The sequence below is a fragment of the Balaenoptera ricei genome, chromosome 5 (assembly GCF_028023285.1).
Source record: "Balaenoptera ricei isolate mBalRic1 chromosome 5, mBalRic1.hap2, whole genome shotgun sequence".
In the NCBI taxonomy this organism is placed as follows: domain Eukaryota; kingdom Metazoa; phylum Chordata; class Mammalia; order Artiodactyla; family Balaenopteridae; genus Balaenoptera; species Balaenoptera ricei.
Window position 1 is genome coordinate 65,788,326 of NC_082643.1, and position 24,558 is coordinate 65,812,883.

Genomic DNA, 24,558 nt, shown 5'->3' on the forward strand with positions numbered 1-24,558 from the left:
ATATATACTAATATGTATAAAATGGATAACTAATAAGAACCTGCTGTATAAAAAAAATAAATAAAATTCAAAAATTCAAAAAACAACAAAAAAATAAAAACAGCCTGAGCTTGCATTCAGGAAAAAAAAAAAGTTTTAAAGATTTGAATGTAAGATCTGAAACCATTAAACTCTTAGAAGAAAACAGAGGCAATAAGCTCCTTGACATCAGTCTTAGCAATGACTTTTTGGATCTGACACCAAAAGCAAAGACACCAAAAGCAAAAATAAACAAGTGGGACTATATAAAATTAAAAGTTTCTGCACAGCAAAGGAAACTGTCAACAAATGAAAAGGCAGTTTACTGAATGGGAGAAAATATATGCAAATCATATAAGGGATTAGTATCCAAAATATATAAAGAACTCATACAACTCAACAGCAAAAAACCAAACAAATCCAACCTAAAAATGGGCAGAGATTCAGATGGCCAACAGGTACATGGCAAGATGCCCAACATCACTAATCATCAGGAAAATGCAAATAAAAACCACAATGAGCAAAACTACAATGACGTATCACCTCACACTGGTCAGAATGGCCATCATCAAAAAGTCTACAAACATGGGGCTTCCCTGGTGGCGCAATGGTTGAGAATCTGCCTGCCAATGCAGGGGACACGGGTTCGAGCCCTGGTCTGGGAAGATCCCACAAGCCGCGGAGCAGCTGGGCCCGTGAGCCACAATTACTGAGCTTGCACGTTTGGAGCCTGTGCTCCACAACAAGAGAGGCCGTGATAGTGAGAGGCCTGCGCACCGCGATGAAGAGTGGCCCCCCGCTTGCCGCAACTAGAGAAAGCCCTCGCACAGAAACGAAGACCCAACACAGCCATAAATAAATAAATAAATAAAATTTTTTTTAAAAAGTCTACAAACAATAAGTGCTGGAGAGGGTGTGGAGAAAAAGGAACCCTACTACACTGTTGGTGGGAATGTAAATTGGTACAGCCGCTATGGAGAACAGTATGGAGGTTCCTTAAAAAAGTAAAAATAGAGCTACCATATGATCCAGCAATCCCACTGCTGGGCAATCCCTCTGGGATTAACATATACACAGTACTATGTATAAAACAGATAATCAACAAGGACCTACTGTATAGCACAGGGAACTCTACTCAATACACTATGATAACCTATATGGGCAAAAAATCTGAAAAAGAATAGATATATGTATATGTATAACTAAATTACTTTCCTGAAACTAACACAACATTGTAAATCAACTACATGCCAATATAAAATAAAAATTAAAAAAATAAAGTCAGTATATTAATCACACACAAAAACAAAACCCACAATGCGATATCACCTCATGCCTGTTAGAATGGCTATTACCAAAAAGGCAAGTAATAACAAACACTGATGAAGATGTGGTGAAAAGAGAGCCCTTGTGCACCATTGGTGAGAACGTAAATTGATGCAACTAATATGGAAAACAGTATGGAGATTCCTCAAAAAATTTAGAATAGAACTATCCTATGACCAGAAACTCCACTTCTGGGTATTTATCCAAAGAAAATGAAAACACTAATTTGAAAAGATATATGCACCTCCATGCTCACTGTAGCATTATTTACAATGCCAAGACATGAAAAACCTAAATGTCCATTGATGGATGAATGGATAAGGAAAATGTGGTATATTAGTATATATGTATAAACGTGTGTGTGTGTGTGTGTGTGTGTATTTGTGTGTCTGTGTGTGTATATATATTATGGAATATTATCCATAAAAAATAATGAAATCGGGCCATTTCTGACAACATGGATGGACTTGGAGGGCTAAGTGAAATAAGTCAGACAGAAAAAGATAAATACCATATAATCTCACTTGTATGTGGAATCAAAAAACAAAAAAGCTCATTGATACAGAGAACAGATTGATGGTTGCGTGGGGGTGGGAGGCGGGGTTGTGGGTGAAATGGGTGAAAGGGCTCAAAAAGTACAAATTTCCAGTTATAAAATGTGTAAGTCATGGGAACGTACTGTACAGCACAATGACTACAGTGACTATACTATATTTCATATTCGAAAGTAGCTAGCTAGAGGATCTTGAAAGTTCTCAACACAAGAAAAACAACTGTAACTATGTATGGCAATGGATGTTAACTGTACTTATTGTGGTGATCATTTTGCAATATATAGAAATATCGACTCATTAAACTGTACACATGAAACTAATATGTCAATTATAACTTGATTTTTAGAAATTTTAATAACAATAATAATACTGATGTTTAACATAACTATCTATTATTTACTATGCTATCACGCATTATGCTTTCCATGTATTACCTCATATAACCTTTATAGCAAACCTTTGATATAGGTGTTATTATTTCTATTCTTCCAATGCTCAAATAAACTACAGACTTTCCTCTGATAATGTGATGGAAACAGGACCAAACTCAAGACTAACAGCAGAGTGCATAACCCGCCATGCCTTCTCACTTCCCATTACTGCAGCACAGAATGATTACATCAGGCCTGGCTGTGAAACTACTCATACTGGAAGAGGGAGTCCATAGTAAGGGTCTGTCTCAGGCCTCAGCAAAGAACATTACATTACAAGAAAGACCAGATTATAACCCAGCTTCATAGACAGCTTTCTGTATACGCTGCCACATATCTTTTTCTGGTCTCCCAATAGATTTTCTGAATAACTCTAATTCAAAAGTCTCTCTTCTCAATGAACCAGAGCACATTTTTTCCTGGATAGTTGAGTCACTGCTTCCATTCTACCCTAAAATTACACAGAAATAAGGGTTTGACCCATTTTTAAGTAGTGTGTTTAGAATACCATATTTACAAAACAAGCTAGAAATTAGAGACAGCAAGGGTCTTTGTCCCTAAAGCTGATCCCCAAAAGCTCAAAATAGTTTGCAGACATTATCTAATTCACCATCACAACAAAGCTGGCATTACCTTCTCCATTTTGCTCATGGAGAAACTGAAATAAGAAAATTATAGCCTGACTTCGACATTGTAAGAGGTGCTTCTGTTAACCCTATCACAGAAGCTAGTCGAGGGAAGGTTGGAAAAGAGCCAGACTGGCAGTGTTGTAGACCAGTTTTCATGCCGACTTCATCAAACATGCCTCAATACCCTGGAGATAAAAGAGTGGCTAGATGGGCTTCCGTGGTGGCGCAGCGGTTGAGAATCTGCCTGCCAGTGCAGGGGACACGGGTTCGAGCCCTGGTCTGGGAAGATCCCACATGCCGCGGAGCAACTAGGCCTGTGAGCCACAATTACTGAGCCTGCGCGTCTGGAGCCTGTGCTCCGCAACAAGAGAGGCCGCGATACTGAGAGGCCCGCGCACCGCGGTGAAGAGTGGCCCCCACTCGCCGCAACTAGAGAAAGCCCTCACACAGAAACAAAGACCCAACACAGCCAAAAATTAATTAACTAATTAGTTAACTTTAAAAAAAAAAAGTAAAATGTTTCATCAATGCAATAATTCAGATGTTTCCTCTAAAGCCACCAAGAAACTTATTTAAAAAAAAAAAAAAGAGTGGCTAGATGAGCCAGACCCTCTTCAACTAGAGGAGCTCAGCTTTGCATATTTTTTATCTATCTATCTTTGGCTGCACTGGGTCCTCATTGCTGCGCCCGGGCTTTCTCTAGTTGCGGCGAGCGGGGGGGTACTCATTGTGGTGTCTTCTCTTGTGGCGGAGCACAGGCTCTAGGCACGCGGGCTTCAGGAGTCGTGGCGCTCACTAGTTGTGGCGCTCAGGCTTACTTGCTCCGTGTCCCCTGCACTGGCAGGCGGATTCTTAACCACTGCAACACAGGGAAGTCCCTGCATAGATTTTTATCTGCTTTATAGATTAGGATTTTGTGAAGGATTTCCTTAAGGGATCGACTTCTAAAAATGTGATAAAAACCACTGACCTGGCAATATTTTGGTTGTGTCACCTTAAAAAAATAAACATTTGGTAACATTCAATGGCTGTTCAAAAGCCCAAAAGGAATCATTAATGGCGAACCCTGAGCTTCTCCTATGTGCCCAGTGCTATGCTAAGCACATTACAAGCATTAACTTATTGCATCATGGTAAGCTACCATTTTACTAATGAGGAAATTGAAGCTTAGAAGAGTTAAGCAACGTGCCCAAGATCATCAAGCTGATGAGTGGTGGAACCAAGATAAAACCAAGCAGCCTACCTGTCCCTTTTTTTCTTAGAGGCTATGCGCAGGCTCCTGGGGTGTCAATCCCACGTCTGCCAAGGTACAAGGCCGCAGTAACGCAAAACACGCCGTTTCTTTGTCGCAGGGGTCAGCTGTCCCTCCCGGCAGCAGCCAGGGCCCAGAAGTCTTCCCAGGAGACCGTCACTACCAGTACCGGCGCCTCTCCACTGAAGAACAGCCTCAGAGCATTGCTCTCTCTTTCTGACCCAGCCCAAGTGCCAGCACGCTGTGATGGGGCAGCTGGCTTCTTCACCATGTCCCTCAGTCAGGAAACGCTTTCTTCTTGTGAACACCACGGGAGACGCTCCGGGGGCCTGGTCTGAGTAGGTGAAATATGGGGCTTCCCACAAAGGGAAACAAGGCACGCTGGAGCCTTCAGGGTGCACTTTGTGGAGATGAACGGGAGAGGACAGGGAAAGTAAGGCTCAGTCCAGATATTGGGGCAGGGAGAGGACGGCAGCGGACGCGGTAAACGCACCGCAATCCGACCCAAGACGCTGCCGCCTACGCTTCCCCGAGGAAGCCCAATCTCGCGGGATCTCGCGGGAGTTCTGCAGAGGTGGGCTGGAGAGCCCCGGAATGAGAAACACCCGGTAAGGATTCTGGCTCGTGCTACCTTTCAAGCAAACCCCGATCCTCATGGACACTTCCCCATTCTGCGCACCCCCCCTCCCCCTGCGTGCTCCCTAGTCAGTCACAGCGCTGCGGCTCGCCCCAAGGGCTAATTTGGGTGTGGGAGACCCACCAACCTCTTGCCCTATGGAGGTGCAGGGGCAGGACCGCCTGAGGCCTGGTTGGGGCAGTGAGCTGCGCATGCGCCACCGCAAGTTTCTAGGCCTGCAGGAGGCCCAGGGCAGGGGCTCTGGGTTGGGGCTCCGAGGGGGCCAATCTAACGCATGCCAAGGTCCAAATCAGGAGCAGCCCAACACAGTCCTTGCTGTTAACCATGCTGCTACCAGGTCTCTAACCTAATGAAGTCCCTGTTAAAGATAGAACTAGAATGTGTACTCCTTACAAAGACTACAGAACAGACAAAAGCAAAGGCAAGGTGTTATAAAGAATTTGGGTAGTTTTTGTCCTGAGTTCCTGGAAGGAAGCCTCTAAATCCTTGGAATTTCCAGAGTAATAGGACTGTCTTTGTTATTCTTAGTGGACCCTGATAGTTTATGCTAACAAGATCATTCAAGGTGAACCCTATGTAGTTTAAGCTAATGACAGGACTCAGGATGGGGGCCAGCCACACCTGAAACACCACCATTTGACTAGGCGATTGAGGCTTTGAACCGTAGTGATATCAGCCCGATCTCTGGGGAAGACTAGAGATTGAATTCAACCTTTTGGCCAGTAATTCAGTGAATCGTGCCTGCATAATGAAGCCCCAATAAAAACTCCAGACACAGAAGGTCTAATGAGCTTTCCTGGTTGGCAGTACTGTGTGTGTATTGTTACACACTGATGAATCTGGGAAAGTGATGCATCCTGACTCCAGGGTAGGAGGAACCCTCATGCTGTGCATCTCTTCTGGCTGGTTCTGATTTTTATCCTCCTTGCTGTAATAAAATGGTAGTCATAAGTATAGCACTTTCCTGAGTTCTGTGAGTCATTCTAGCAAATTATTCCAAAGTGGTGGGCACCCCCAAATTTGTACTGATTGGTCATAAATGAGCATGGCTTGGGAACCCCCGAGTCTGTGGCTGGTGTCTGAAGTAGGGAAGTCTTGTGGAGGACTGTGCCCTTAACCTGTAAAGTTTGGCCTAAGTCTGGGTAGTTAGTGTCAGAAGTCATTGCTCAAAGCTATGTGGAAACTCCTATATTCATCTCAACTTGGCTGAAAAATATTTTCAGGATTCAGAACCAACCATCACATGGCTTTCATGAGCAACAGTATTCTCAGGGCTGTTGCTTCTGTGTCCATGCTTCATTATCCCACTTAAGCAGGTGATCTTAATTTAACCCACCAGACCCAGGGCTCATTCAGGATAATGAGGAACCACCACAGCTGCCTCAAGATCCCCACAGGGGGAATCTCTGCTCATTGGCTCTATGAGTTTTCCTCCCTTACACTTTTATTCTTTTTGCACCTCCACTGTGAAACAGTCTAAGATTTTGTTGCTCATTAAAATAAAAAGGGAATCTTTTGCACTGTTCTTCAGATCTCTAACTGGCTACAAGTCTGGACACAGGTTTTAAGAACACTAAGTATATTTATTAGATGAGAAAAAGCATAGAATAGATCAATCAGTGATTTAAGATAAGATTTGAATTAAGCTTAGGAAAGGGGATAGAATCTCAGAATTATAGAATTAATGTCACTCATAAAGAACTAAGTAGAAAAAAAAAAAGAACTAAGTGGCAAATTTGGAAGCTATAAAAGTCCTCAAAGATTATCTAGTTCAAGACCTTCATTTTGGATGTTAGCTAGACTCACTGTGGTGATCATTTCGCAATATATACAAATATTGAATCATTATGTTGTACACCTAAAGCTCATATAATATAACATTATATGTCAATTATATCTCAATTTTTAAAAAATTTATTTTGCAGGTGAGGAAACTAAGTCCCAAAAAGGTCACAGTGAAATGTCTTCCCCTAAATTACAAAGTAAGGAACCTGAAGACAGTATTTTCTTGGAGTGTATTTTATTTTTAGATGTCAAACTTGCTAAAATTCTTTTTTCCAAGGCAGAAAATTCAAACCAGCAACGTGATATCTTATTCACATCGTTTGAAAATGTCACTGGTAATAGTAGAATGATCTCATGATTATATCATGACTTAATCTGGGAATCTTCCAGGTTTTTGGAAAGAAGGGTCTCAGTTTTTATTTCCATGGAAGCTATTCTCTTTCTAGGAGAGTAGGGAGTGAAAAATCAGGTATCCTAGATCCTCTTTCTAGAGCTACAGAGAGTTTCTATGCCTCTTTTCTGAATTGTTCCCAGTTTTTCAGTTATAAAATTGGATGACATAAAACATGGCTTGTTTTCATAGTAGATGTATTTCTGATAGTGTTTCAGTCATAGTCTTAATCCAGCAAGGGACTTTGCAATTTAAAAAAATCCTAATGTGAATTCTTTTATAAAACCAAAAAGAAAATTTTCTCTAATGTAAATAACTTACCCACAATTTTTCTGTTTTATAAATTCTGATTTCTGTATGTAGAAGGTTTTTTTAATGAGGTTCCTCTGTATCTTAATATTATTCTTCACTTATTCTGGGATGACATGAGAAAAAGGCAGATGAATGAGGCAAAGTGCTTGGATATCCTCACAAAAAGCCACCTGATTCAGGCAGAGCAGGCAAAAACACAAAGGCTTTATTTCCTTTATCCTGAACTAGCAAAGCTGTTTTTCAAGATCCAGTCAGAATGTACAGCAGCAAATAGCTTGCAGATGTTTAATACATGATCAAGTGCACCTCACAGTTTCACCCAAACACCTAATGTATTATTCCAGTAGGCTGTGAGAGGCAAGCATCAATCAGCATTCAGGCTACCTCATCCTTTCCCAAGGTGAAAGAACTAAAACAACTGTATTATCTGTATGACTATCACTCCTGTTTTATTTGGAGCTGCATTCCACTCTGACCATCAGAGAAGCAATGACATAGTTTTACTGCTGCTCTTATTAAATATTATTACTGTGGTGCAAGCTTGACGGTCGAGAGAGGAGAAAAAGGAGGCAGCTTCATTGCCCAAAGGAGATCCAGTAATCAGATGGTCTGCAGCTTGAAGAGGACATCAATCTTCTGAATCCAATTCTGACTACACACTTTAGCAAGTTACTGTATGGTCTCAGTATAAAATGTTGACGGTATTAAGGCAATTGCTAACCTAAAAAGTATGTGTTTAAGAAAGAGAACAAAAGGGAGGGCTATAGAAATTGAGAACAGTGTTAAGAATACTAACTGAGATTTTAAAAAACAGTGCTGAAAATATATTGGTCTCACCATCAGATTTTTTTCTCCCATTTTTTCTCCCATTATAGTCCTTTGTCTTCTTTGTCTTTTTTTTTTTTCTTTGATGGCAGTATAGCATCCAACCTGCCCCCTTCCTGGTTTTGAGGTGTACCTACCTCCTACCTCCTTGAGCATTCTCTTAGAGGGTTCCAGAAGCTCCCACCCCTTGGTAGGCAATGCCAGCACACAATCAAGGCTCAGCCTGTCAGATGTTCTCACCTACCTGAATTCTGAGCAAGTGAAGCAAAGATAAAGGGTTGGTTAAATGTCCTCATGGCAGCAACGTGACCACAGCAATGACGTGGCCAGATTCCCTTGCGACTCGACTCTCTAGTTCATGTTCATTTGCAAAACATGATCTCCCAACCTCCACTATGCTTTCCATATGTCCCTTCTTTGCTTTAGAGTCAGAGTTGATCTCTGTTAATTGCAACCCAAAACATCATAACCGATATCCATCATTATGGGATTTCTATGAATGTGAGAGTGAGGCCAGAATGGGGAGACAGCCTAAGGGAAGAAAGTATGCTTTCCAAAAAGCTCATTTTTATTCTAGTTTCCTGTTTTATGTTTTTTAATAATATGAGAAACATATACAGAAAATGAATACTCTTTCTCATATGTTTATTATTGCTACGCTATGTATGAGGTACTTTTGTACTGTTACCCATCTCTCTGGTTAGGTGAATTCCCAAGAGTAACTAGGGAAGTGAAATGATTGATAACATGGTAGAGTTCTTTCAGTAATCCCGTCCCTGCAAATGAGCTCAAGAGATATCCCTTAGGACTGAAGTAGAAACACAGTAAGAAATCCAACAAGGGATGCAAAGTTCTGAAACTGGAAGAAAAGTAGGTTTTTTACCTTGACAGGAAGCTGAACTGGCGTGAAGACATTTTCAGGAAGGATCCTTCAACCATAAAGATCCAGAAACTTAAGAGAAAACAAGCCCAGCCACTCTTTGCCCTAACCCCCAAAGAGTAAAGAAGCTTAAGTGTCGCTAAAAGCTGCAAATGGAGGGTATATGGATGAGAGAAGGTGAGATCAGAGCACCAGATAGCCTATATTCCAGGAAGAGATTGTGTAACCACAGAGAGAATAGCCTTCTGCATTCAGGAAAGAAGGAGAGCCTAACCCCAAAGGGGATGACAATAGGGCTCATACGCAGAATTAAAGGCTCAGAAGTAAGTCTCAGCAATGCCAACAAGAAATTATCAGTCCAGCTTGCTTTAGATAATCAATCTGTGCTCTGAAAATGCATCTCCATCTATGTTGCATATATTTTTGGGTGCATGTATATAGTTATTTGGGTGTTGGTGTTGATTGTATTTCCCTTTTTTTCCTTCTAAAATATTCCACTTGTCTTTGCTGAGTTAAGAGGAAAGGATCTGCGAGAACTACCATACTCAACTTGACCTTGGAATAAAGGCACACTAAGAACTCTGATCATCACTAATTGCTGACTCTCCAAGCCAGAGAAAACACACACACACACACACACACATATGCACACATGCAAACCAGACGGTCTGGGACCAGATCAATACTCACTGAAGCCAAATTGGCACATGAAATTTGAGCTCACAGGAAGCTTGAGTCATTACCACCAGTCCCTAGGAAGTATACAAAAATGAAGTGCCAATGGGTCATTAAGAACACATCTTCATGGTGTGCATCTACAAGGACATCTGAAGGGGTTCAACTCTGCAAGACTATAAAGTCCCCAGCTGGGGTACTCCTTAATTAGGAGTACCCTAATTAAGAACATAGGCCCTGGAGTCAGCCAGACCTGAGTATGCCACCCAGCTGGGTGACCTCAGCAAGTCACTTAAACATGGTAAACTAAGGATAATAACATCTACTTTGTAGGATTATTTTGAGATTAAATGAGATATATGTGTTATAGACTACACATTTGTGTCTCAAAAAAATTCATGTCAAAACCCTAATCCTCAGGGGCTTCCCTGGTGGCGCAGTGGTTGAGAATCTGCCTGCTAATGCAGGGGACACGGGTTCGAGCCCTGGTCTGGGAAGATCCCACATGCCGCGGAGCAACTGGGCCCGTGAGCCACAACTACTGAGCCTGAGCGTCTGGAGCCTCTGCTCCGCAACAAGAGAGGCCGCGATAGTGAGAGGCCCGCACACCGCGATGAAGAGTGGCCCCCACTCGCCGCAACTGGAGAAAGCCCTCACACAGAAACGAAGACCCAACACAGCCAAAAATAAAAATAATAAATAAATAATAAATAAATAAAAAAATAAAAAAAAAAAACCCCTAATCCTCAATGTGATGGTATTAGGAGGTGGGGCCTTTGGGAGGTAATTAGGTTTAGATGAGGTCATGAAAGTAGAGCTCCAATGATGAGATTAGTGTTCTTATAAGAAAAGAAAGAGGGACTTCCCTGGTGGCGCAGTGGTTAAGAATCAGCCTGCCAATGCAGGGGACACAGGTTCGATCCCTGGTCCGGGAATATCCCACGTGCCGCGGAGCAACTAAGCCCGTGAGCCACAACTACTGAGCCTGCGAGCCACAACTACTGAGCCTGTGTGCCACAACTACTGAAGCCCGCGTGCCTAGAGCCTGTGCTTCGCAACAAGAAAAGTCACCGCAACAAAGAGCAGCGCCCGCTCACTGCAACTAGAGAAAGCCAGTGTGTAGCAATGAAGACCCAAAGCAGCCAAAAATAAAGATAAATAAATAAATAGATAGATAGGTAAATAAATAAAAGACTAGAGCTCAGTCTCTCCACCACATGAGGATGTAATGAGAAGATAGCTATTTGAAAACCAAGAAGAGAGCCCTTACCGGACACTGAATCTGCTGATACCCTGATCTTGGACCTCCCACCTTCCAGAACTGTGAAAAATAAATTTCCATTGTTTAAGCCACCCAATCTATGGTATCTGATTATAGCAGCCTGAACTAAGTATATAAAGCTTTTTGCACAGTGCCTGGTATATAGCAAGTATTCATAAAAATAAGAAAAATATATAAATAAGAATATAGGTAAATAAAAATAAATGTGGAAATTTTTTTAAATGGAAATTTTTTTTAAATAAATAAATAAATGAAGCCACTAACTAAGCAAGTCTGGATTTCAATCAGGTTCAGAAAGGGTTTCACTTACACCACTAATCTAATTCCAGGAAAACAGCTGGAAAGATGAATTAGAATGGGCACACTTTTTGAATATACTTATTTGCGGTTTTTATTTGGAAGAAACGGAAGCAGCAGCTGCCACCATCCCCACGACAAGCCAGGGAGCTGACAAATACCGTGGAGGCTCTGTCACGGGAACAGTGACTCTCCAGCCAGCTTCATGTGGGAAATCAGGAGGACAGATTTTCTTAGGTGATTTTCTCATTCATTGTGATTTCTGCTTGGCTAGAAAGAGTACATAAGCTGTTTGTCTCAAATGAACGCTCCAGTAGATAAAACACCAAAAGGGGGTATGGGAAACATAACAAAATAAAAATTGCTATACTGGCTTAGACCAACTGTCTGACAATAGCACCAAGAGATATTTTGTAGGAAAGAGTCGTAATTTCCTCCATAATCACGACCTCACAAGCTTAGCAGCAACTCCTAAATGTCCTTAAATCCCTATTAAGGCTCTATCATACACAACTTTACTTAAACCTTACTTGAGTTTTATACTAGCATTTTCAGCTAATACTGTGCATGGGGCAATGACTTTCTTTATTTAACTGACTTTTATTCCTATGTTTTGTTCCTCTTGATTGCAACCTTGATTCACTATATAACCTGAAGCAAGTCCCCAAGCTGATTCTGTCTTAATATCTCCATCTATAAAATGGAAAAATAATAGTGGCTCCTTGGCAAGGTCACAAATAAAATGAAGAGATTCCTGGAGCTACATTTTTCTCTGCTGTGAGCTCTACAAAGGAAGAAAGGGGCTTCAAACCAGACACTTGAGTTCCATTTTCTGTGCTAATTCATATTAATCCCACAAGACTCAAATAATGGAATAATGGAAGAGAGAAATAGAAGAGGGAAGGGAACTAGGGAATATCTTGGGTTCAGGTTGAAGTGTACATCATTGAACCAACAAAAAAAAAAAAAAAAAAAAAAAAATGTGTGCCCATCCACAGCTGAAAGGTATTAGGGCTAGATTACTCACCTGGATTATAATACTGCAGAATATATGTGACTACTACCAGATGGTCGCTTATAAATAAAAATGTTTGGTGAGAGTAAGGATAAAAATGGATTTTTTTTTTCCTTTTGAGCTAGAGAAAATCCAAAGACAAGTAATGCTGAATTATCAAAGCAGGGAAAATCAATAACAGGCTATGTGTATACACCTAAATCACCCAGATCACATTGGAATTTGACAAGAAACTTTTATTATCATATATCAAATTGGTTCTAGACATGAGTTACTTTAATCACCCTTTTATGTCATGTAGGAGATATAATTAGGAGATTTAATATTTTCTATTCAGGAGGAAGAACTATGGAAAAGCACAATTACAGAGAAGTTAACATGCTAAGCAGGACAGAGTGAGCAATTAAATGACACAGTGATCTCTCCCTTATTAAAGACAAAAGAAACTTTTAATAAAATAATGTAGTCACTTCCAGAAAGCCAAAATGAGTCCTGTGTGAAACAGTTGTACGTAACTAAGTCATCTTAGTTTCTTTGGAATTGAATTTTGGAATTTATTGAGGAAATAATAATTAAAAGTAAATACCCTCTAAATAATTTATTACAGTCTTATGATACTCATATTTGTTAACTAGGTAAAGAGACAAAATTTTGCTGCTGGAAGAACGTATAGCAAAGGTAGTTGCTCTATTTGTTATAATGCTGAAAAATGTTCTTAATTAAGTGATATTAATGTAAGTGCAAATAGAATTCTTTGGGTCTGCTTCCTCTTACAAAGAGGTTTTAAATATTAAATGAAAGCAAATGCAAACTACCTTAGTTTGTCCATCTTGAAGATGAAAGTTGAATGACCTTGTGTCAAGGGAATGCAATATAGATTAATTAACTAATTAGGTCTTTGTTGTATCCAGTGCCATGGAAGGCAAAGAGTACCTGAGGCCCTGGCTCAAGCCAACCATTTTATCTGAAACACCAAGGCGTTCAAGTCAGCACAAGGGACTGTCACCAGATCAGAGCAGACAAACGAATAAACCATAATTAAAGGTGTGGTTTAGTGCCTGGAGAATCAGGGGAACTTGCTCCTTGCTAGTGTTGTGGCTTCATCTAGTCACTTGATGCCTTTGGGACTCAGGTGCCTAATGAGGAAAATGAGAGCGGTTGACCTTCAAGGAGTTTTTCAACACTAAAATTCTATGGCACACAATTTTAATACCTAAGAGAAGCAAACAAATCACTCTCCACATGAGAGAAAGGTGCCGACTTGTAGAGGATGGAATCATATCGTGTACCATACTTTGCAAGTCCAAGCCAAGGCCGACTGACCAGAAGTCCTCCCACCACTGAACTGCCTTCCACTTGCAGCCACCAGCAGACCCAGGAAGCCCAGGAAAATCCTTAGAGGCTGAAAACCTAGTGACAAATTCCCTAGATCTCTGGCAAGGTAGATCTCAAGGTCTAGTACCTCCTCATCAATTTCTTCTTGACATCTGTGACTCCCTTTCCAATTTGTTCCTGAGTTGCCCCTTTGGTTTAGAACACTCATAATGCCTCCTCCGTTCTTCACTCACACAAATGACATGTTAGGTTACTTTCATTCTTCCTCTCATTGTTTATTCATTCATTCACTGGTCTAGCACTTATTGAGTACCTACTATGGGCAGCTGTCTTTACCAGGTCTTGATCGCCTTTGACTAGAATGCTGTGTATGTAGAGCCAGTGTGTTGGTTTGCTGGGGCCAGCAGCTCTCTTCTCTGGAGTTAAACTGCCTGAGTTCAAATCCCAGCTCTCCCACTTTCTGTGTTATCTTGGACAAGTGCTTCAACTTCCCTGTGTCTCAGTGCTCTCATTTGTTCTTATTTGTGATTAATAGCAGGAACTACCTCATAAAGTTTTATGGAGGGCTAAATAAGTCAGTCTGTGTTTAGCGCCTCAAAAAGCACTTGATAAAATCTGATAAGCACTCAATATAGTTTAGTTCTTATCATTATCTGCAAACTATCTGAATCAGTCTGAGATCAGCAGCCCTCTGGCTGAGCTGCTGATGACATTTGACACAGTGCCTTCTATTTAAAACATGATATTTCATGGCTGTGGAGTTGTTTGTCCACTTCAAAGGGCCATTGGGAATGGATTTGAGGAGCATTTGTCACTGACAAGGATTAGTGAAGCAAGCAGAGTTGCTACCTCAGAGAGCTCAGGGCAATGACAGCCACTTTGTCCAAGCCTGAGCAGTAGCAAAAGGATGGCAACATCCCCCAAAAATGAACCAGACAAGGAAGTATTGGCAGGCAAAGCCAGGATGACCTGAGGATTTGCTCTAGCCACCCCTTTTTGAAGGTACAGAAGTCTGTGTTGCATATTTATCATGATGGAAGCATGTGCCATGCCTGGATGTTGACAATAGTGGTAGTGATAGTGATAGTAATAATTATTGTAGTAATAGTAGTATTTGAAATAATAGTGATGGTAGCAGGGGTACTCAGTGGTAATAGAAATAAAAGTAACTGTGATAGTGGTAGTAATAGTAGCAATGGTGTAGTAATCATAGTGGCGGTAGTAGCAATGGGGTAGTAGTCATTGTAGCAGTGGTGATAACCATGGCAGTATTGGTAGCAGCAGGAGTGAGTGCCATAGAGTAACAGCTACATTTTTACAGGACTATTCAAAGCACTTTACATTTATTAATTCAATTCACACAACTACCCTATGACGTAGGGATTATTATAAGTGTCCATTTTACAATAGCGCCTATAACATTTTGAATTATTCAGTTCTAACTGATACCAAACTTGATTATGCTAGTTCCAACAGGATCTCAGTAAGACTGTGGTCCTTTTCACTCAACTCCTCCTGATCCCACGCACTGAAACCCTCTCGCCACTTACATAAGCTGAAGTCCCAGGACCTCTGCACCCTTGTAGTGGCTTCTAGTAGGAAAGACATTCACTATGCAATGCGAAATTGCTTGCTTGCTTTCAATAGAGGTGTCTCTTGGCAAAAAAGAGTGGGGGAAAGGTGTTGCCCTCTGATGGTGGGTACTCTATAAAGTGGTTGGCTAGACTGCCAGAAGGACAAGAAGGAAAGGAGAAGTTGTCCCTCACCTCCTCTTGGGGAAGCAGAGTCATCATACCTCCTCAGAGTCAGAGAGAGCCCTGTCCTCGAATATCTGTCACAGCCTGCCTTCACACAGGACTCATTCTTTCCCTTCAATGAGTCAAGGAGTCTCTAGAAAAGCTATTTCAAGTAGTGGTTAAGAGTCAGATATACTGGTGTGCAAATGCCAACTCCCTCACCACCTGAATGTCTCTCTCAGACTCAGTTTCCTCCTCTGTAAAATGAGGATAATTATTACCACATAGAGCTTTTGTAAGATATGAGACAGAAGGCAGGCACATCAAGAGGCTGACCCAGCACTCGGCACATATTAAGCCTCAATAACTATTACTCATTACTATTACTGTGGTTACTGCCATTATTCTTTTCCTTCAAACCATTAAATTCATTATTGTTATGAATAAATACCCAAGTAATCCTCACCCCCTCCCTAAATCTTATCTAATTGTGCTAACCAAATAACACAGAAAATACAATTTTAGGTTTGTAGTGTCAGAGAATCATCCAGATCTCCACTGCTCAAAGATGCTGTATTGGTCTCCTATTGCTATAACAAATGACCGCAAACGTAATGGCTTAGAAAAACACGATGTTATTATCTTTCAGTTCTGGAAGTCAGAAGACTAAAATGGTTGTCAGGAGGCTCTAGAGGTAAATGTGTTTCTTGCCCTTTCCAGCTTCTAGAGGCTGCCCACATCCCTTGACTCATGGCCTCACATCACTGCAGTCTCTGCTTCCATCTCCTTCTTGGCTCTCCTACCTTCCTCTTTCCCTTACAAAGACCTTTGAGATTACATTGGGCCCACCCAGATAATTCAGGATAATCTCCCCAACTCAAGATCCTTAACTTAATCACAAAGCCCCCTTTTCCATATAAGTTAACATATTCACAGGTTCCAGGGATTAGGATTTGGACACCTGTGAAGGACCATTATTCTACTTACCACAGATGCCATGAAGGACTAACCATAGAAAACACTGAGTTGTCTCCGCAGAGTTCCCCACTCCTTACTCAAAGTTTATACATTCATTTCTGATCCTCTATCATGCCCTGATCCTCAATATGTTACCCAACTTCTCTGAGGGTTGGTTTCTACATATGCCAAACAGGAATGGTCACACTGTATGTTATCATGTTATTTGGGGAATAACAAATGTACTTGGGTTGTAAAATGTTTAGCAAATTTTAGAATAAAATGCTGCATAAAATGAACGAATAATAATTTAAATGCCTCACAAGTCAATTAATAGACTCAAACTGCTTTGAGATCTTTGGATAAAAGGCATTCTTCTGATGCCAAGTATATGTTGGTGCTTTGCCTTTGTCCTCACTTTCAGCCATATATCAAAAGCACACAAGTTCATTTCTTCTCTTTCAGATAAACTATCTAATTTTCTACCCCTGTGGTTTTTCTTAATAGCTCCCTCCCCCCAAGCCTTCTAGTGGGAGAAGTGTAGCTCAATTTCTTCACTGGGTGTTCTATGGCTGGATGGATATGGCCTCTTTGACTAGTCATTTTCTCTCCCTTTGTTCTTTTGCTACCTCTGACGTGGTTTTTTGCTGTGTAGTTGTGAGTTTGCCACCTCTCTTTTGAGCCTCATCAAGGGCTGCTCTGGCCTGATACATAGATTTCTTTCTTGTTTCACAGTCTCCAGGGGAAATGGAGTCGATATGGTTGTTCACCTGCTGAATTAAGAGTTTGCCCTCAACACATGCCATATTATTTTATTCTAGTTACAGGGAGCATGCAGTGATTGTATTTCCATGTACTCCCACATGAAAATGGAGAAGAAGCCACTGTGTGGCCTTCAGAATCCCTTATGCATTGCCTTTGCTGCCAGCAGGTGGGCAGAGATATATACCTACTATACTCAGGAAAGAAGGTACAGATGACTCCACCTTTTGAAGTTGACCTTCCCCAGAAACCAAGACCTGCAGAAAAGCAAACCTCTATTTGCTTTTTAAAAAACAAACCAAAAGTTGCATCACATTTTTTAACATGTCTAAAGAGACATGACTGCATTTATGCTCCCCTTCATCTCCTTCCCAGGAAAAGCAGTTATGTAGATTTATCAGTCACCACTTAGATAGTTCAGACAGGGGGAATTTAGTACAAAAAAAAAAAAAAAGAGACAACGGTAATAGAAATGCTGGCTAAGGGGAAGGTGGCATTACCTAGAGCCTGGCAACTGCAGAACGTCGCCAATCCTCCCATAGCTGGAGGAGTGAAGGGGAGAATGCGATGTTACCCAGAGTCCACCGGCACATACTCCCTGCTGAGGTTGCAACTGATGGCTCTGCCATTATATTAGTTCTCTATTGCTCTTGTGTAACAAGTTACCTCAAAATGTAATGGTTTGAAACAACACACATTTACTACCTCACAGTTTCTGTGGGTCAGGAATCTGGCATGGCTTAACTGAATCCTTTCTCTGCTCCAGGGTCTCTTCAGGAAGCTGTCAAGGTGTCAGTTAGGCTATACTCATCTGAAGGCTCAAATGGGGAAGGATACACATTCAGGCTCATGTGGATGTTGGCAGGATTCAGTTCCTTGTAGGCTGGTGGACCTCAGTTCCTTGCTGGCTGTTGGCCAGAGTTCACCCTCAGTTCCTTGCCATGAGCGTCTCATGAAGAGGGTGCCTTGCTTCATCAAAGCATGCAAGCTGAGGGACTTCCCTTGTGGTCCAGTGGTTAAGAATCCATGCTTCCACTGAAGGGGGCACAGGTTCAATGCCTGGTCATCGGGGAACTAAAATTCCTCATGTCGTGTGGTGTGGCAAAAAAAAAAAAAAAAAAAAAAAAAAGCATGCAAGCTGAGAAGGCAACAGAGAGAGTCTTCTAGCAAGACAGTAGTCAAAATCTTTTGTAACAAATCACAGAAGTGGTATCCCTCAACACTGCAATATTTTATTTGTCAGCAGCAAGTTACTTTAGGGGAGAAGATTATACAAGGCCATGAATATCAAGAAGCAAGGATCATTGAAGGCCATTTTGGAGGCTATTGTTCCCGGCTGCTTAGGAGGAACCCAGGAGCCCCAGCTCCTACTGATGATGCTGGAACCACCCCCAATGCTATTGGACCTCCAGTCATCCATGCCACCATCCTCTGCTACCACCTTCACAGCCAAATGAATGGTCTTCCATTCCTACCACTTTCCAATCTCCCACAAGTGCTTCCATTGACAAACCCTACCTAGAGTCCAGCTACCAAGGGAGTCTAGAAAAGTTTCCAGCAGCTTGCAATTCAGAGGAGAGGAAATAAGGATGGGAATAGGACTAACAACACACAATAGCTGGCACAATAGGTAAAGGTTGGTTCCAGTCATGTCTTGCCTCTTTGCCTTTTCCCTGTCTTCAAAGCTTAGCTATCCTGTTCCCTGTCCTTGTCTCCTCAGAACTCTCATTTTTGCCAAGTAGCACTGGATGATAGTGGGAAGTTTTTAAGGTGATTCAATTCAACAAAGTCTATTATAGAGATGCTATGTTTCAAGCATGCTAGGGGCTAGAGATGCAAAGACAAAAAAGAAATAGTTCCTGCCCTTGAAGAGTATGCAGTTATGCCAGGGACACAGATGTCTATAAAACAAAGTGATAAGTGCTACACTACAGGTACATTCTGACAGATTGATTGACAGACCATACAGATCTGTCCTGGATTGGCTGCAGGTTATCTGCACTCTTGGTTCTTGCTGGGGAAAAAAAATGCAACCTTGAACTCTCAGTCATAAAATCCTTATCAAATATATTTACAATAAATTTATGGAGGTTTACCTAAAAGACAAACAGCCCATCTATTACTTCAGATATCCTAAAATTTACTATTTATGTACATAGAAGCATAATTCAGTTTGAAAAAAAATCTATGAAGAACTAAAACAACATGAGCCACAGCCTTGTTTTCACACCTCAATAGAACTGCTTTTGCTTGGCTGTACTTTGATGTCTCATCGTCTGCCTAGAATGAACAACATTTTTAAACTGCTGAATGGAATAAAATATGCACCCAATGTAGGAATGTTGAGATTGTCCTCCCCTACATCACACTGTGCTCATTTTCTAAGGACCCCATGGAGTTCTTCTCAGATCTCAGATTCAGGAAGAGTTTTTTTCAGAACATCTCATCTGTTTTTGTCTTACAGATGCAGCAAAATCTTATAATTCATTGTGTTTCCATTTTTGCTTTAGCTGCCAGAAGCTTAGGTCCAAATCTGTAGTCCTCTTGAACAACTGTACCAGAGTGGGTGGCAGGTATTTATTTTGCTGCTCTTGCTTACCCTTGACCCCAAATTCTCCTTTATCCTTTTGTAGGTATGTCGGTAAGCTATCTCAAATTATCCGCAGACCGAGGAGATGTATGTTAATTACAAATGAATTGTACAGGTTTATGTATGGTGCTATTTTTACTTAGGAAGAAGGATCAAGAAAACCATAGAAAGAAGTGATACTTGATCTGAGCCTTGGAAAATTATGACAGTTATCCAGTCTGAGAAGATCTTTCCAGGCCAAGAGAAAAGACTTACAGGCATAAAGATGCACGTAGGTTTATAAGACCAGATATAGGGGAAGGGAGGATATAACACTTACATGTTTATTTTCCTAGGAATGCATTATCCCTCCCAGTTAGAAGAGCACTTAGCCTATTAAAATGCACCTTTAAAATTCATGAGCCCTTAAGGAATGACTCTACTGATAGTAGTTTCTATCAGGAGAAAAAAAAGTATTTTTTGATCAAGCATATTTTTGTTTATTCAAATTATGAGGGCTTCCCATGCTGTCCACAGGTTGGCTAACCTAGATGCTGTCACAGGTCTCTCCCAGAATGGGCATAGTCATGGTAAAACCAGAGAGCCTATCCCCCAAAGCCTAGTTCACAGTTTTCTCCTCCTGCAAAGTCATCTCCCAGCCCACCTAAGCCTATAGTAAGGGCAAAAGAGCTCCAGGGGGTAAGGGCAGAAGATCTTAGACACGGAGTGGGGGGTGGGGGGAGGTGCTGCTGTATTGTCTGGTACCCACAAAACTTTGAGCAAGTTACTTCCCTAGTCCTCATTTTCTCCTTACAATTTGGAGTCTGAGATCCAATGTTTTTAGCTGATCTCATTATTCTATAATTACACTGCCTATCTTGACAATCTGTGATATTCAATGATTTTCCCAATCTATAAACCATCTATATACATCACCATAGACTCCCAGTAGCTAGAGATGACTTTAAAAATGAGTCATTCACCATGCTTCAGGCAGGAAATTAAGGCTTGTAATGTTGAGATATGAATAATTTTAGTATATTTCATTACTTTGATTTCTTTTTTTCTAGTAAATATTACAATTATTTAGGCAGCTAAAAATGTCATGTTAAAATGTCAGTAAATACAGTAACAAATCTAGCTCTTAAGTGAGTCCCCACTAAGGCATCATGCAAACAGCAATTTGCTGGAATCACACTTGAAAAACATTGGGCTATTTGAAGATTTGGGGTGATTTCTAGTCTGAAAAGTGGCCTATTTGAGAAGAAGGAACCATCTCCCACATTAATAGAATTAATTAAGGAATTAAGGAAGGAATTAATAGAGCAATGGGTTTTTTTGTTAGTTAAGTAAATTTCAAGGTTTTTAAGTGTTGCTTTTTATAAATACCAAAGAAGGAAAATTGGGTTAACTCTAATTGTGGTTTTTCCATTAGCTTTAATGGAGAGCTTTAGGCCAGCCTGGGACCCAAAATGAGGGAAAGTGTCATGTGGGAACCACACAAGATACCCAAAAGAAAATATGTCTATTATCCCCAAGAGAGGCTGGTGCTGGCCTAAACAAGCATCCTGCTGAGTGCGAGCAAAGTCTTAGCCTGGAAAGGCATTGGCAGCAAAAAAGGATCCACAGGAAACTAAATGTCCTCCATGCACAAGTAAGAAACAGTGAGGCAAAATGGCTCTCCTTGAATACGAATGAAAAACACCTCTGCCATGAGACACCTAGCTCTGAGATGCTCACATACACATCATTCTTATTAATCCCACCTCAGACCTAGCCCTGACTTCCCCTCCCACCACTCATTCATCCCGGCACCTCCAACCATCCCCTGTGCCCACGACATTGAACTAAGTACTCAGTAAACTGTCTCCAGATGGTCTTAAGACTTTGTCTTCCTTTATAGATTTGCATGTGCAGGTTAACTCTTTCTAGGTTATCCGCTCTGAGATTCATGCAATTTTCGCTGGGCAATTAGCTAGGTGTAGCCATTGTCTAGACTTTCCCCAGGTGTCTTAGGCTGAGAATATAAATACTTAGAACTTTTTTTTTTAACCTACCTAAAAGGCTAGATTGCTTAACATATAAAGAGTTTTTATAGTTCATAAAAAAATCCCAACAATTTTTGGAAAAGCAAACATATGAAGAGGTATTCGACTGAAAAAGAAACGCAAGTATCTTTAGAACATGAAAGGGTGTTCGAACTCTCTCATAATGAAGGAAAAATAAGTTAGAACAATGAAACACTTTTTTTCCATACCAGATAGGACAATATCAGAAATTTTATAATATATAGTAAGGCAGAGGGGAAACAAGCAGTTCGTGAACTATTGATGGAAATATAATTGTTATAATCCCATTGTAGGGCAATTAGGTAATAACTATTGAAATTTCAAATCCATGTATACTTTGACCCTTTATTTTCACATTTAAGAATTTATCCTTTAAAAATGCTATATTACATGAAAGCAAAAATGGGTTGCTAGGATACTTATTGCAATACTATCATAATAACAAAAACAGAATACACCACAAATGACAACCAATATTTGGAGATTTCCAAATGTCCAAGATTCTACACAGCTATTAAAAGGCATGAGGCAGATCTCTACCAAAAGATGTCCAAAGTAGGTTGTTAAGTGAAAAAGAGGCTTGACTATGTCACAGGCAACACCCTGTTATTTGCCCCCAGTACAAAGTTAGACTACCTCTTGGGCCTAGAACTCTTTTATACAATCAAAGAATCCTACCTTCAGGCAGCATGTCAAGGCAGTACAGGTAATATCTGGATATTTGATAAGGATCAAAGAGCAAGTAAAACTCCTCAGGCAAGTATCTGTCTCTTGCTGTCCTAAAGTTTCCATCTTATTGTGTTGAAAATATACCAAAGTCTGATTTTGCCCAGAGAAGAGACTGCCTAAGTTTGGCATGCCCTAGAACAATGCCTTATTTCCATAATAAAAAATAAAGATAAGCACCAGTTAAATGAAATAAAATATAAAAGCCTTAATTTGTTAGTATAAATAAACAACAAAACACTAATTACCAATAGTTTTCCAATATATTTTAGTTAAGATGGTTTAAAACAACTGACTCTCTTTCACAAAACTTCAACTCTCTTCTCTCATTGCATAGTAGAATTTTTTTCCCCTGCTTTAAGAAAAAGCTTTAACTTTCCTTCACTAAAATTCAGGTATCAGACAGCTTGTCCATAGCTCCCTGGATGCCAGCTTAGGGCAGCAGCTCTTGGAGTTCATTGATTTGCTGCTAGCAAATTGGAAGATTTAAGGTGTGACTTCCCTATGTTGCTAGTTGGTGATCAGGTCTCACAGGGGTCTCTCCAAATGGGAAAAGAATTGCTTCCTGATAATCTCAGGCAGCCATGCTGCGTCCACGTCCATTTCCTCACTGATCTTAAACAGAAAGAATACAGAGAAAGATTATGTTTCATTCTCCCACTGCGTCTACATAAAACCTAATCACTGCCCCTTTCTGATCAGCAAGATGTTACCTTGGCAACTACTTTGTACAGCTCTTATTCCTCCCTCTTTTGAAGCTTATCATGTGTGTAAAAGTTATTTTGCCTCCTAATGACTAAGAGGAGACATTAGCCAGCCTGACTGGTTCCCTGGTTCTTCCAGATAAAGGTTATAAAACTGGCAGCCCAGGGGCCAAATTCAACATTACAGCATGTTTGCCCACACAAAGTTTTTTGGCTTTGTTTTGTTGTTTAGTTTTGGGTTTTTTGCTGTTGTTGTTTTTTTTAATGTAAGCCAAGATGTACAAACCAGAAAATTTGATGTGAAAATCCAAATTTCCAGTTCCCTTTAAAAACATTTAGACTTGAAAACACTGGGCCCACATTCTCAACCATCAGCTGTAGCTGAGTACAGGTTGCTTCCCTCCACTCAGTTCACTTCCCTTGATTAGACTACCTGGTAGGCATTAGGGTTGTGACCCCTGTTCTGGGATACCAGCCCTTTAAACAATGAAAATATTTAGAACTGAATGCAAGTTGTTTCTAAGAGAATGTGTTTGTCCTTCTCAAAATTCAACAGAACTTCAAACTCACCAAATGTCTTCCCAACTGCACCAGTTTTTCTAAATTTATTCTTAACTTTCAGTCACCATTCCTAACTAAAGCCAGCAATTTACGATGCTTAGAGCATTTAACTGGGGAAACAACTCATGTCTACTGATCAGTTAGTGTGGCAGTGAAGTTGACAAAGAAGGCAGTGGTCCTCAAACTTAAGCATGAATTAGAATCACCTGGAAAGCTTGTTAAATCAGATTTATGGATCTGAGTTTCTGATTTAGTACATCTAGGATGGTGTGTGAGAATCTGCATTTCTAATAAGTCCCAGTGATGCAGATGTTCCTGGTCTGGTGACCATACTTGGAGCATCACCAAGTTCTCACTGTATCAAATATATCTGTAAATGTATAGTGGCCAAACACAATAGAAGTTTATCTGCCTTTCATAAAACAATCCAAAGCAAGTTTTCCTTCATTCAGTGATTCAGGGACCCAAGCTACTTTGAGCTTACATCTCTACTAACCACTAGGACCATATATGCAGACAGAAGGGGGAAGATAGCCAGAAATCGAACCACTTTTTAAAAGCTTTGGCATAGAAGTGTTGCATATCACTTCCACTCACATTCCATTGGTGAAAACTAATCACACGGCCATATCTAGATGCAAAGGGTGCTGGGAAATATAGTCCCTGGCAGGACAGCCACTTCCTAATTCTACAAACTGGAAAGGAGACCACACTTTTTTGTGGACATCTCCACTGCAGCAGCCATGAATATGGCTTGCTCTCCTTCTGATAACCTCCTTCCCCATTACCAGAAGGCTCTTCCCCCTTTCCTGTTGTCCATCCAAACCTCA